At 34.2% G+C, this 13673-nt stretch overlaps 1 protein-coding gene and 1 non-coding gene across 2 annotated transcripts in view; one reads left to right on the top strand and one right to left on the bottom strand.

Annotated features, from left to right (window-relative positions):
• Positions 1 to 13673, bottom strand: part of LRRIQ1 (leucine rich repeats and IQ motif containing 1) — a 189669-nt gene that overhangs the window by 33461 nt on the left and 142535 nt on the right. The gene's annotated exons all lie outside the window — the stretch shown is intronic.
• Positions 1566 to 1671, top strand: LOC116640159. Its single transcript, XR_004300984.1, has one exon. It is a non-coding gene; the product is annotated as a U6 spliceosomal RNA (small nuclear RNA).

Raw genomic sequence — 13673 nt, 5'->3', positions numbered from 1 at the left:
GACAGATCATCCAAGTAGAAAATCAACAAGGAAACAGTGGCTCTGAATGATACACTGGACCAGATAGATTGACAGACATATCCAGAACATTCCATCCTAAATCAGTAGAATACACATTCTTTCAAGTGCACAAGGAACATTCTCCAGAACAGATCACATATTAGGCCAAAAACATGTCTCAACAAAGTCAAAAAATTGAAGTCATACCATGCATCTTTCCTGACCACAATGATATGAAACTAGAAATGAACCACAAGAAAAAATCTGGAAAGAGCACAAATACATGGAGGTTAAATAACATGCTACTAAAAAATGAATGGGTCAACCAAGAAATCAAAGAAATAAAAAATTACATGAAAACAAATTAAAATGAAAATGCAACAGTCCAAAATCTTTGGGATGCAGCAAAAGTGGTTCTAAGTGGGAAGTTTATAGCAATACAAGCCTACCTCAGGAAGCAAGAAAAATCTCAAATAAAAAATCTAACCTTACACCTAAAAGAACTAGAAGAAGAAGAACAAACAAAACCCAACCCAGCAAAAGGAAGGAAATAATCAAGATTAGATCAGGAATAAATGATATAGCAACTAAAAACAAACAAACAAAAAAACAATAGAACAGTCAATGAAACAAGGAGCTGGTTCTTTGAAAAGATCAATAAAATTGATAAACCTCTAGCCAAACTCATCAGAAAGAAAAAAAAAGAGAGAGAGGACCCAAATAATCAAAATTACCAATGAAAGATAAGAAATAGCAACCAAGACCACAGAAATACAAACAATTGTAACAGAATATTATTAAAACCTATATGACAATAAATTGGACAACCTAGAAGAAATGGATAAATTCCTAGAAACATATAACTTACCAAAACTAAAGCAGGAAGAAATACAAAATTTGAACAGCCCAATAAATAGCAATGAAATTGAATCAGTAATCAAAAACTTCCCAACAAACAAAAATCCAGGACCAGATGGCTTCACAGGCAAATTCTACCAAACATTTAAAGTAGTTAATACCCATTCTTCTCAAACTATCCAAAAAAATAGAAGAGGAAAGAAAACCTCCAAATTCTGTGAGGTCTCTATCACCCTGATACCAAAACCAAATAAAGACACAACAACAAAAAGAGTACTACAGGCCAATATCTCTTATGAATATAGATGCAAAAATCCTCAACAAAATATTATCAAACCAAATCCAACAATACACAAAAAAATTATACATCACAATCAAGTAGTATTTATTCCCAGGATGCAAGGGTGGTTCAATAGTCACAAATCAATGTGATATGTCACATCAATAAGAGAAAGAATAAAAACCATATGATCACACATTGCTACTTTATCTGTTTATCAGGGACAGGGAACTTTAGTTTTAGATCTTATATGATGAGAATAGACAATAATCTTTGCAGTAAACACACATATTACTTAGGGTTTTCTAAATCCCACAGTCAGCAATTGCAGGATAAATTAAATATACAGAAAATCATTTGCTGAATATCAGCTACAAGGTGAAATATAGTCTCTTAAAAGAATTCAGTTCTAAATGTTATATTAATAGTGCTTGCTTCAGCAGCACATATACTAAAATTGGAATGATACAGAGATTAGCATGGTCCCCACACAAGGATGACACTAAATGCTGTATTAATAATTCACAGATACTGATTTTAACAATAGTCAAATGTGATTTGACATAAACCACAGCTGTGCCATTTTGCCTTACTAATGGATGTGCCCCCTCCCCAAATTATTTGGTAAAATAAGATTCTGTAAATCAAGCATTTTTTTATTCTTATCAGTTTTTGGACAGAAGTAAGGTATAAAGTCCTAAGCCCTAAATTAATAAAATTTTTGATATATTATTATTTCAGAGTTCTCATTTCCTCTAAACTATCTTTATTATCTGTAGTTTTTAGCACTTCTAATTTCTTTGTCCCAACAGAGATTTAGAGACCAACAGTTAGTAGACACCCTCTGGGTTAACTCTTAGCCGCTCCTTTCTGGGTCTTCCCCCTTCCCTCCATGCACACATTGTAAAGAGACTCCCAGTGGGCATGTTTACTAAAGGGTCACAGTTGACGGGATCATGGATGGGAAGCATATTTGCCAAAAAGGGTCACATAAGGTAACCCGATCTGTTGGTCTGGGGGAATGGGTAGAGCTGATTGAATTGATTCATTCTGTTGCTCTGATGGCTGGAGCATTAACATTTAAATTTGGAATTGTTGAGAATAGTATTTTTGACCCTGTGGCCTGGGAAGCAGAGAGCCGGTCAACAGTGAGAGGGAAGAGTAAAGCCAGAGACAAGTGAGAAAGAAATCCTGAGGGTATACAAGGCTCTAACTCTCTTGCTTCCTGAAGTTCAATTGCAGCTCTATTAACCCTCCCCCCATTTTTAATTATGCTAGTTCAAAAAGGCTACCATAATTGCAGTCCCAAAATTCCTAGATTTGTATTATTAGGGAGACAATATATATATCTCTGATATTCAGTTATCTGTGATTTCTAGCACCTGAATTTCTGCTCTGCAAAAATTAATATTTAAATATAGTTATAGAGACCTGTAGTAGAAGAGTATAAAATTTTCATCCCTCAGATTACTGTTGATGTAATGAAGCTCCACTTAGATATGTTGAGTATTTGTTTGAAGAGATCAAATCTGTAACCCACCCAATAACATTCTAGACCCCTGACCATGTGTCAGGCTTTCTTCTAAATATGTTAGATGAATTATCTCAGTTAATCCTCACAACCACTCAGTGAAGTAGGTACAGTTATAACCAGGGATGAAAAGGGAGGCACAGCAAGAGTTTAGTGAGTTGCTCACAGGTAGTAATGCTGGGTCAGGCACTCAAACCTGGTGGTCTGACCAAGGCGTTTTTGTTTTTTGGATTTTTTTGGACCAGTAAATTTCTCCCATTTATGTATTTAATTATTTTTAACTGAAGTATAGTTGACATATAATATTATATTAGTTTCTGATGCATAACATAGTAATTTGACAATTACATGCATTATAATATGCTCACCATAATAAGTGTAGTTACCATCTGTCACCATACAAAGTTCTTACAATCTTATTGACTATATTCCCTATGCTGTACTTTACATCCTCATGACTTTTTATTGTATAACTGGAAATTTGTACCTATTAATCCCTTTCACCTATTTTATGTATCCTCCTCTGGCAACCATTAGTTTGTTCTCTGTATTTATGAGTCTGTTTCTGTTTTATTTTGTTTATTTGTTTATTCATTTGTTTTGTTTTCTCGGTTCATATATAATGAAATCATATAGTATTTGTCTTTCTCTGTCTGACTTATTTCACTTGGCATAATGCCTTTTCGGTCCATCCATGTTGTTATGAATGGCAAGATTTCATCGTTTTTTATGACTGAGTAATATTACATTGCATATGTATATACCATAACTTCTTTATACATTCATCTATCAGTGGACGCTTGGGTTGCTTCTATACCTTGGCTATTATAAATAATGCTACAGTAAACATCAGGGTACATATATATATAAAAAAACTCCATATGATCATTTCAATAGAGGCAGAAAAAAACATTCAACAAAGTACAACATCCATTCATGATAAAAATGCTTTGCAAAGTAGGCCTAGAGGGAACAAATCTCAACACAATAAAAGCCTTATATGAAAAACCCACAGCCAACACCATACTCTATGGTGAAAAACTGAGAGCTTTTCCTCTAAGGTCAGGAACAAGACAAGTTTGTCCTCTCTCACCACTTTCATTCAACATAGTACTGGAAATCCTAGCCATAGCAATTAGACAACATAAAGAAATAAATGGCATCCAAATTGGTAAGGAAGAAGGAAAACTCTTACTATATACAGATGACATGATATTATATATAGAAAACCCTAAAGACTCCACCAATAACTATTAGAACTGATAAATGAAATCAGTAAAGTCGCAGGATACAAAATCAACGTACAGAAATATGTTGCATTCCTATACACTAATAATGAAGTAGCAGAAAGTGAAATTAAGAAAACTATCCCATTTACAATTGCACCAAAAACAATAAAATATCTAGGAATAAACTTAACTAAAAAGGTGAAAGATTTGTACTCTGAAAATTATAAGATACTGATGAAAAAAATTCAAGATGACTCAAAGAAATGGAAAGACATTCCATGCTCATGGATTGGCATAACAAATATTGTTAAAATGTCTACACTACCCAAAGCAATCTACACAATTATTGCAATCCTTTCAAAAATACCAATAACATTTTTCACAGGACTAGAAAAAACAATCCTAAAATTTGTATGGAACCATAAAAGACCTCAAATAGCCAAAGCAATCTTGAAAAATAAAACTGGAGGCATCACAATTTCACACTTAGTTATATTATAAAGCAGTAATAATTAAAACAGTATAGTACTGGCATAAAAATTGACACATCGATCAATAGAACAGAATAGAGAGCCCAGAAGTAAAGCCATGGTTATATGGTCAATTAATCTTTGACAAAGGAGGAATGAATATACAATGGGAAAAAGACAGTCTCTTCAACAAATGGTGTTGGGAATACTGAACAGCCACATGCAAAAGAATGAAACTGGACCACTTTGACTATACACAAAAATAAACTCAAAATGGACTAAAGGGTTAAATGAGAGACCTGAAACAATAAAAATCCTTGAAGAGAGCACCGGCAGTAATCTCTCTGACATCGGCCATAGCAAGATATTTTAGATAGGTCTCCTAAGGCAAGGGAAATAAAAGCAAAAATAAACTATTGGGACTACAACACAATAAAAAGTTTCTGCACAGCAAAGGAAACAACAAAACCAAAAGGCAACCTACTAAATGGGAGATGATATTTGCAAGTGACATATCTGATAAAGTGATAGTATCCAAAATATATAAAGAACTGATACAACTCAACACTCCAAAACCAAATAATCCAATTAAAAATGGGCAGAAGACCTGAACTGACATTTCTTCAAAGAAGATATACAGATGGCCAACAGAAACATGAAAAGATGCTCAACATTACTTATCATCAGGGAAATACACATCAAAACTACAATTCAGTATCACTTCACACTTGTCAGAATGACTAAAATCAAAAACACAAGAGAAAAGAAGTGTTGAAGGAGGTGGAGAAAAAGGAAGCTTCTTGCACTGTTGGTGGGAATGCAAACTGGTGCAGCCACTATGGAAAACAATAGGGAGGTACTTCAAGAAATTAAAAATAGAACCGCCATATGATCCAGGAATCACACTACTGGGTATTTACCCCCAAAATTCAAAAACACTAAATCAAAGGGACACATGCACCCCTATGTTTACTGCAGCATTATTTACAATAGCCAAACTATGGAAGCATCCCAAGTGTCTGTTAATAGATGAATGAATAAAGAAAATGTTGTATATACATACAATGGAATATTATTCAGCTATAGAAAAGAATGAAATCTTGCCATTTGCAACAACATGGATACAGCTAGAGAGGATAATACTAAATGAAATAAGCCCATCAGAGAAAGACAAATACCATATGATCTCACTCATTCATGTAATTTAAGAAACAAAACAAATGAGCAAAGGGAAAAAAGAGAGAGAGACAAACCAAGAAACAGACTCTTAACTATAGAGAACAAACTGATGGTTACCAGAGGGGAAGTTGGTGGGGGGATGAGGGAAATAGGGGATGGGGATTAAAGAACATACTTATGATGAAAAAAATAAAATAAAATGAAAAATAAGTAAAAATATACAATCGTGATTGAAAACAAACAAAAAAAAATATTTAAACTCGTACCTCAAAAAAAAAAAAAAGAAAATGTCTGTATTTTGTTCTTATTCTGGTGAATTTCAGTTTGACAGTAACTTTCATTCATACAACTTTCAGATCATTAAAGATATCCTACTCTCTTCTACCTTCTCTTGTTGGTTTTAAGACATCAGCTGTCATTCTAACTACAACTTCATTGATAATATGTGTCCTCTTTTTCTAAGATTTTTTTGTTTTCTGTTGTATAAAGTTTTACTGTGATGAGTAGCTCTGGATTATTTTTTAATTTATCCTGCTAATGATTCAATTTCTTGAATCTGTTGATGATGTTTGTTATCCAGTTCAGAAAATTTTTCAGTCATTATCTTACTGGATATGGCCATTGCCTCATTCTATCTTGCCTATCCTCCAGAATTCTATTTAGACATAATTAAACCTTCTCTAACTTTCTCTATATATTTTTATTTCCTAATTTTTCTCATCTATTGGCTTCTCTGCACTAGATTCTAGATAACGTTTTCACATAAAATTTTCAAGTTCATTATTTCTTCAGCTTTGTCTGATCTGCAGGTAAACCCATATTATATACCTTAATTTCAATTATTTTATTTTTCATTTCTAAAATTTATATTCAGTTTTCTCAAATCTGCTCTCGTTGCAGATATTTCCAAGATAGCTTCTATTGCTTAAAGTAAGCATATTTATCTTATAATCAGTGTCTAATAAATATTAATATAAATTATTTGTCCTTTTTCATGATGTCTATTTTTCTATTGGTTTGACTCATAGTGCCTTATTTTATTATAAATAAAAATATATTTTTCCAGAGATGATATGATTTCAATTCTGTCAGCTATGTAGAGGTACTATCAGATTGCGATCATGTTACAATAAGTTCACATGTAAGATTGTTCTTAAATTATATTCTGAATTTATGCTTGTTTCAGAAAAAAATTTATCTACCCCTCTTTATTTTCCCACATGGAAGTTCTATACCATTTGTTAGCCCTCTAATTCTTTCACTTTTTCTGTCCAAATTTATTTCTCTATTCCAATATCATAAAACTCATATAATGCTTCTTTGTCCAAAAGTGTTTCTGCACTTAAGTTTTAACAATTTTTTATCTTTTGTTTTCTATGCACTTGCTGTAAGCATCTTTCCTAAAGTCAAGGTATCATTTACAACTAAAGGATTCTCAGTCTATATACAAGAAATACTAACCATAGTTGGCTTTCGATATATTTCACTAAGTTGGAAAAATAGGTCATTAAAATACTGCTTAGGGGAGGCTGGGTGGCTCAGTCGTTAAGCGTCTGCCTTCCACTCAGGTCATGATCCCAGGGTCCTGGGATCAAGCCCCACATTGGGTTCCCTGATCAGCGGGGAGCCTGCTTCTCTCTCTTCTACTCCCCCTGCTTGTGTTCCCTCTCTTGCTGTGTCTCTCTCTGTCAAATAAATAAATAAAATCTTTAAAAAATAATAAAATAAAATAAAATAAATGATGCAAATTTAATATAGCTTGGTGTGGTGGAGAGAGAATTGAATTACAAATTACAAACCACTTCAAATCTTAGTTTCATCAATTGTAAAGTGGGAATAATACATGTCTTGCCAATCTGTGAGGCAAACTTAAGAAATCATTTATGTACTGTAAATAAGAAACTTCTATCATTTCTTGTTTCTGGTGGATGCAAACCTTAGAAATGGCAATTTTGATTTTTGAACCAAGGTCTGCATGATTTCAAGACTTTTTTCTCTCTCTCTGTAATAGAAAATTGCATGTTTCATGGGATAAGGTTTATTTGTGCTAATTCACATAACACCTCTCTTAAAATCATAGCTGCATCCAGGCAAATTTGACACACTGTTACAGTCCTAAAATATTTTAAGTTAGTGTTTCTTAAAACTATAGTTGATAAGCAGTAAGTACACACTCATGGTTACTGACAGCATTCCGCAACACAAATCAATCAAGAAGATGGGATAAAGTTCGCAAATCCTTTCTTTCTTAAATTGAGAAATTAAAATTTTTCTACGTCAAGAACTCTGAGGGTTGTGAGATTTGATCATATTCTCAGGTAGAAGGCTAGCCTGGCACTGTTTTATGAATGTTGGCAGAAGACACAAGACTCCTGGGTCAGGGACAAAGGGCTTTATTATTCAGAGCATAGCAAGCAACATGAGTATCGGCATATTTGTGGTGGTTCCCTTTGCCCCTTAATTTCAACAAGTGTGAAATGAAGAAAGTCCAGGTAGATACTAAGCTCAAGGTAGGTTTGTGTCACAGCTGAAGCATCCTAAGTTTAGGGAGCTAAGTATCTTATAATGGGTTACAAATCAGCTGCTTTTTGTACTGATGAGAAAACATTACCTCTGTTATACTGGACATCAAGCAAATCAGCCTTTTGCTTCAGAGGGGATACCATCTTTATCTCGTAAGGCTGTTTGGTCTATAAATATTTTTTTAAAAGATGGTCTGGAAAAAAAGGGTAGTTACTGCCACACTTCCAGAACATTTAGAAATGCCAGAGAATTGTCTCATGACACTACCACTGGTCAATTTTGAATGTGAAGCCAGTAAAACCTCTCCTTTCCTTCTATTAGAATTCAGACTAAAGTACCCCCATAGAAATAGTTAATCTAACCAAATATAGTATATCTTATTAATGTCTATGATTTTGTGTTCAACTTGTAAATTTTTTTCTCTCTATAAAATTGTTTTCCTAATTTGAAAAACAAACAAATAACTAAGCCAAACCATTTACATTTAAGTTTTAAAAGGAGAAAACAAAAAAGGAAAAGAAAAAAAAATCAACAAGTTCTACTATCTTCAGGTCAAAATATGCTGTTTTATAATTTTTTTAGAGCACAGAAACATAAGTAGCTAAAAATTATTTGAGATTTTCAGTGAACAGAGATAAGAAGTTTGCTTCAAATAATCATAAATTTACTTATTCTCCAAATGTGTGAAAAAGCTATTATTCAGAAACCATTTCCCATAATAAAAGTACAGCATTACAGAATACTGTGGGTTTTTTTTTTTTTACCAATTCAAACATAATTTTTATGGCTAGCATGCTCATTGTGCTTTTCCATAATTTAATATCTGAATAGGTTTAGTAGAAATTTACAAATTCCTCTGAGACCAAATATGGAAAACTTTATTTCACAATTACTCCTTATTTTCCAAAAGTTATCCACAAGAGAAAAAGAAATTCTGTGTTATTTATTACAGCTGGTATATTAAGAACATTTTAAAAATGTCATTCATTTCCATATTCAGAAACATGACATTAAGAAGTACTTCGTGGGAAAATATGGCTTCCTGATAAAGAGTGGAAACACTGTGGCTTTGGAGTCAGCCAGATGTAGGTTCAAATTCATACTATTCTTACATAAGCTCAAAACCTTAGCTTCAGGGGCACCTGGGTGGCTCAGCTGGTTAAGGGTCTGCCTTTGGCTCAGGTCATGATCCCAGGGTCCTGGGATCGAGCCCTGCATCGGGCTCCCTGCTCAGTGGGGGAGTCTGCTTCTCCCTCTCCCTCCCTCCCCACTTGTGCTCTCTCTCTCTCACTCTGTCTCTCAAATAAATAAAAAAATCTTAAAAAAAAAAAAAAAAACCCCTTAGCTTCTTTCTCAAAAAAAAAAAAGGGGGGGATAATTAAGTTTTTCTTACAAGGATGTTGTGAACATACAATGAGATACATAAATTCCCTAGAGAGTATTCTGGTTGTTCAACAAATAGCATTCCATTCTCCTTTCTCCTGAAGCAGCTATCTCAAAATATGAAGACTAAATCTTAGACATTAATTCCTTGGGTATAGATATTTACTAGAGCTCCTCATCACATTGTCCAATTACTAACCTAAGGATAGGGAATTAGTCTTTATGTATTTACTTAGCTATACTCAAAGATAAATTCACAAATGAAAATGGATTTCTTTCATAATAAAGAAAAAACAATCACTTTCTTTCAAATAAGAAAACTAAGATTCAGAAAAGTTCAGTGATTTACCCAGGATGCAACAGCTAGTTAGTGACAAATCAGGAACCTTCTTCTAAGTCTTATACTTTTGCCCTTTTCCTTATATTGTGAATACGAAGGCAACTGGTGAGTTTCGAGTTGTTTGAGAACACAGCTGAGTGTGTTCCACATTCACAGAGGTCAAGAACACTCATTAATATATTCTTTTGAGTTGTAGAGCCAGAAGACAGAAAGAATTTCTTAAGTCTCTACAGAAAAATGCAGGTACTTTAGGTCATGTGAGTCTTGAGTAAATCTCAGGTTTATAACATTAGGTAACAATCCAAAATAGGGGCGCCTGGGTGGCACAGTCGGTTAAGCTTCTGACTCTTGATTTCAAGTCAGGTCATGATCTCAGGATCCTGAGATCAGAGCCCCCAGTCGGGCTCTGAGCTGGGCATAGAGCCTGCTTAAGATTCTCTCTCTCCTTCTCCCTCTGCTCCTCCCCCCACTTTCTCTCTCTCTCTCCATATCTAAAAACAAACGAACACAAACAAAACAGAGTGTGCTGTCTTTGGAATTTTTTTTTAAAGATTTTATTTATTTATTTGAGAGAGAGAGTGCACATGAGCAGGGGGCAGTGCCAGAGGGAGAAGCAGACTTCCCACTGAGCAGAGAGCCTGACACAGGGCTCAATCCCAGGACCCTGGGATCATGACCTGAGCTGAAGGCAGCCGCTTAACCAACTGAGTCACCCAGGCATCCCTTGTCCTTGGAATTTAATAGCTAATTGTATAGATAATGCATAACAACAGTACACCAGGTTCAATAATTTTTTTTCTTCCTATTTAATTTTATATTTAATCCACCTATTACATTTATATCAATTATAGTTAATTTTTATGATTTTATCAGTCATATTTCATCTAGAATTCCTACCCAGTTTTTTCAAAGCTTCCTAATTTTACCAATCTTTTGTTGATTCATTATACTTTCAAATCCATTTTTAGGTGCAGAAATAGCAAATATTTTATGTATTTCATCAAATTAAAGATGACTATTTTTATTTATATTCTATATCTGATAATTCTACTACCTGCCTGGTTCAATGGACTAATTTTATAGTTTCTTTTTTCTGTTGATTTTCACTCTACTAACTTGTTTTCCAAGGTGTTTAGTGATTTTGTTATTGTTTTAGTTTATGTTCTTTAGATCTATATTAATGAAAATTTTTAGAGGTGTGAGTTTAAACTATCCAACTCAGAAAGATTTCTGACTGCTTCTGCCAGTTTCTAGAGGGTACATCCCCCCTTACCCTGAAGAGATAACTCTTAGGCAATTACCTGCTACATCTATATATTTGTGTTTTCTTTCTTTTTATAATTTTTATAACTTAACATTTTTTATTTTACTTTTAATAAAAATTATTTATACATATAATTAAGGTGTGCAACCTGATGATTTTATATACCTATATGAAGTGAAATGATTACTATAGACAATCAACATATCATATCCTCACATAGTTATCATTGTGTGTGCGTGTGTGATGAAAGCAATTGAAATCTACTCTCAGCAAATTTTCAGTATTCGATACACAGCATTATTAACTAGAGTTATCATGCTGTACATTAGATATCTAGACTTATTCATCCTTATATTCATGTTTTCTTGTCATTTCTGACTTCTGAGGAATTCTCTACCTTTGTTGCCAGCTTAAATTTTATTTCAAAATACTCTTTGGAGAATTGATGCTACACTAACTTCAAGACTCACTATAAAGTACAGTAATCAAGACAGTGTGGTATTGGTAAAAAGAACAGACAAATAGATCAATGGAATAGAATAGACAGCCCCCAAACAAATCCCACACAATGCAGTCAACTGGTCTTTGATAAAGGAACAAAGGCAATACGATGGAGAAAAAGTAAATCTTTTCAACCATTTGTGGGAGAACAACTGGACATCTACATGAACAAAAGAGAGGGAGGGTTTGGGGAAGAGAGACAGAGACAGAGAATCTTAACACAGACCTTACACCTTCATAAAAATTAACCCAAAATGGATCATAGACCTAAATGCAAAACTCAAAATTTAAAAAATTCTAGGAGATAACAGAGTAAAAAGTCTAGGTGATCTTGGGTTTGGGTGATGACCATTCAGATACAAAATAATGCAGAAAATAATTAATTAAAAACTTCTGCTTTGTGAAAGACACTGTCAAAAGCATGAGAAGACAAGCCACAGACTGGGAGAAGATATTTGCCAAAGACACATCTAATAAAGGACTGTTACCTGAAATATAAAAAGAAGAGGGGAGGGGGGTGTGGGGATGGGTTAGCCTGGTGATGGGTATTAAAGAGGGCATGTACTGAATGGAGCACTGGGTGTTATATGCAAGCAATGAATCATGGAACACTACATCAAAAACTAATGATGTAATGTATGGTGATTAACATAATAAAATAAAATTTAAAAAAAGAACTCCTAAAACTCAGCAAGAAAACAACCTGATTTTAAAAATGGGTATGAATTTAAAACACTGAGATACCACTATATTCCTATATTAGATACTACTATATTCCTGTATTCCTATATTAGAATTGCCAAAATCCAGAACACTGACAACACCAAATGCTGGTGAGAACTTGGAGCAACAGAACTCTTATTCATTGCTTGACAAGAATGTAAAATGGCAGACACTTTGGAAGACAGTTTGGCAAACCTGTCTTTTTCTTACAAAACTAAAGACACTCCTACCATAGGATCCAGCAATCACTCTCTTTGGCGTTTACTCCAAAAGCTGAAAGCTTAGGTCTATACAACAACCTGCACATGGATGTTTACAGAAGCTTTACTGATAATTGCCAAAACTTGGAAGCAACCAAGATGTCCTTTAGTAGGTGAATGGCATGCATTCTGTTTGTTTCCAACTATGTGACATTCTGTAAAAGCCCAAACTATAAAGTAAAAAGATCAGTAGTTGCCTGAAGTTAAGGCAGAGGGATAAACAGGTGGAACACAGAGAATTTTTCGGGCAGTGAAACTATCCTGTAGGATACCATAATGATGGATACATGTAAAAATGCAGAGTTTTTTGTTTCTACATTTTATACTGTCTTTCTGAGGCTACATAGTATTGGAAAGACATACTTTTTACACTTCTCAATAACTTGAAATCATAAACCATATAATTGTGTTATATTGCTTTGTAGTATTTTTCTTCATTCTTCAATTACTTCCTACTTCATCTTTACTCATCTTCTATTTTCTCCCCACCTTTACTTCATGTGTCTCTATTCTCTTCTATATTTTTCTCAGTGCCCATATTATGGTAAGAACACAGACAACCTCTCTGGCAACAGTGAAAGCAGCTGAGGTACAGCCTATAAAGGCCCTTCTTGGAGGGGTCCTTCCTGTCACGGAGCAACGTCAGAACCATCAGGAGAGGGCTGATATTCAGTGCATGCCCTCACTACTACTGAATCTAGCCATGTGCTTTTTCTTAGCTTCATTTGTAGGACCCAAGCTAACTATTCTTAGGTATGAGCTACTTCACTAAGAGGAAGCACACACTGGCATTCCGTGGCTGAGGGAATGCCTTTGAATTAGTTGTCTGTTTATCTTTTACTGAGATTTTGCCTATTTTAACTTGATCTTTCAATCTCACAAATTTTGTGCCTGTGCTTGCTTGGATTGGCGATTACCCACCTTGTTCTGTCTCTATTACTTTAGGCATCAGCTCCAAATAAGGTTTGCTGTGCCGAGCCTTATTTCTCCATATCTAAAATTTGGGGATCACAACAATTCCTTTGCCTTACTCTCAGGGTTGAATCGTATTTTTTTAAATGATGTGTAATTGGTATGATAATAACAATTTTTAAGTTTTATGCCATGGGCACTGATAATCAGAAAGGACACT

The sequence above is a fragment of the Phoca vitulina genome, unplaced genomic scaffold, assembly GCF_004348235.1.
Source record: "Phoca vitulina isolate PV1807 unplaced genomic scaffold, GSC_HSeal_1.0 scaffold19, whole genome shotgun sequence".
NCBI classification, from domain to species: Eukaryota; Metazoa; Chordata; class Mammalia; order Carnivora; family Phocidae; genus Phoca; species Phoca vitulina.
This window is presented reverse-complemented; position numbering and strand designations above follow the sequence as displayed.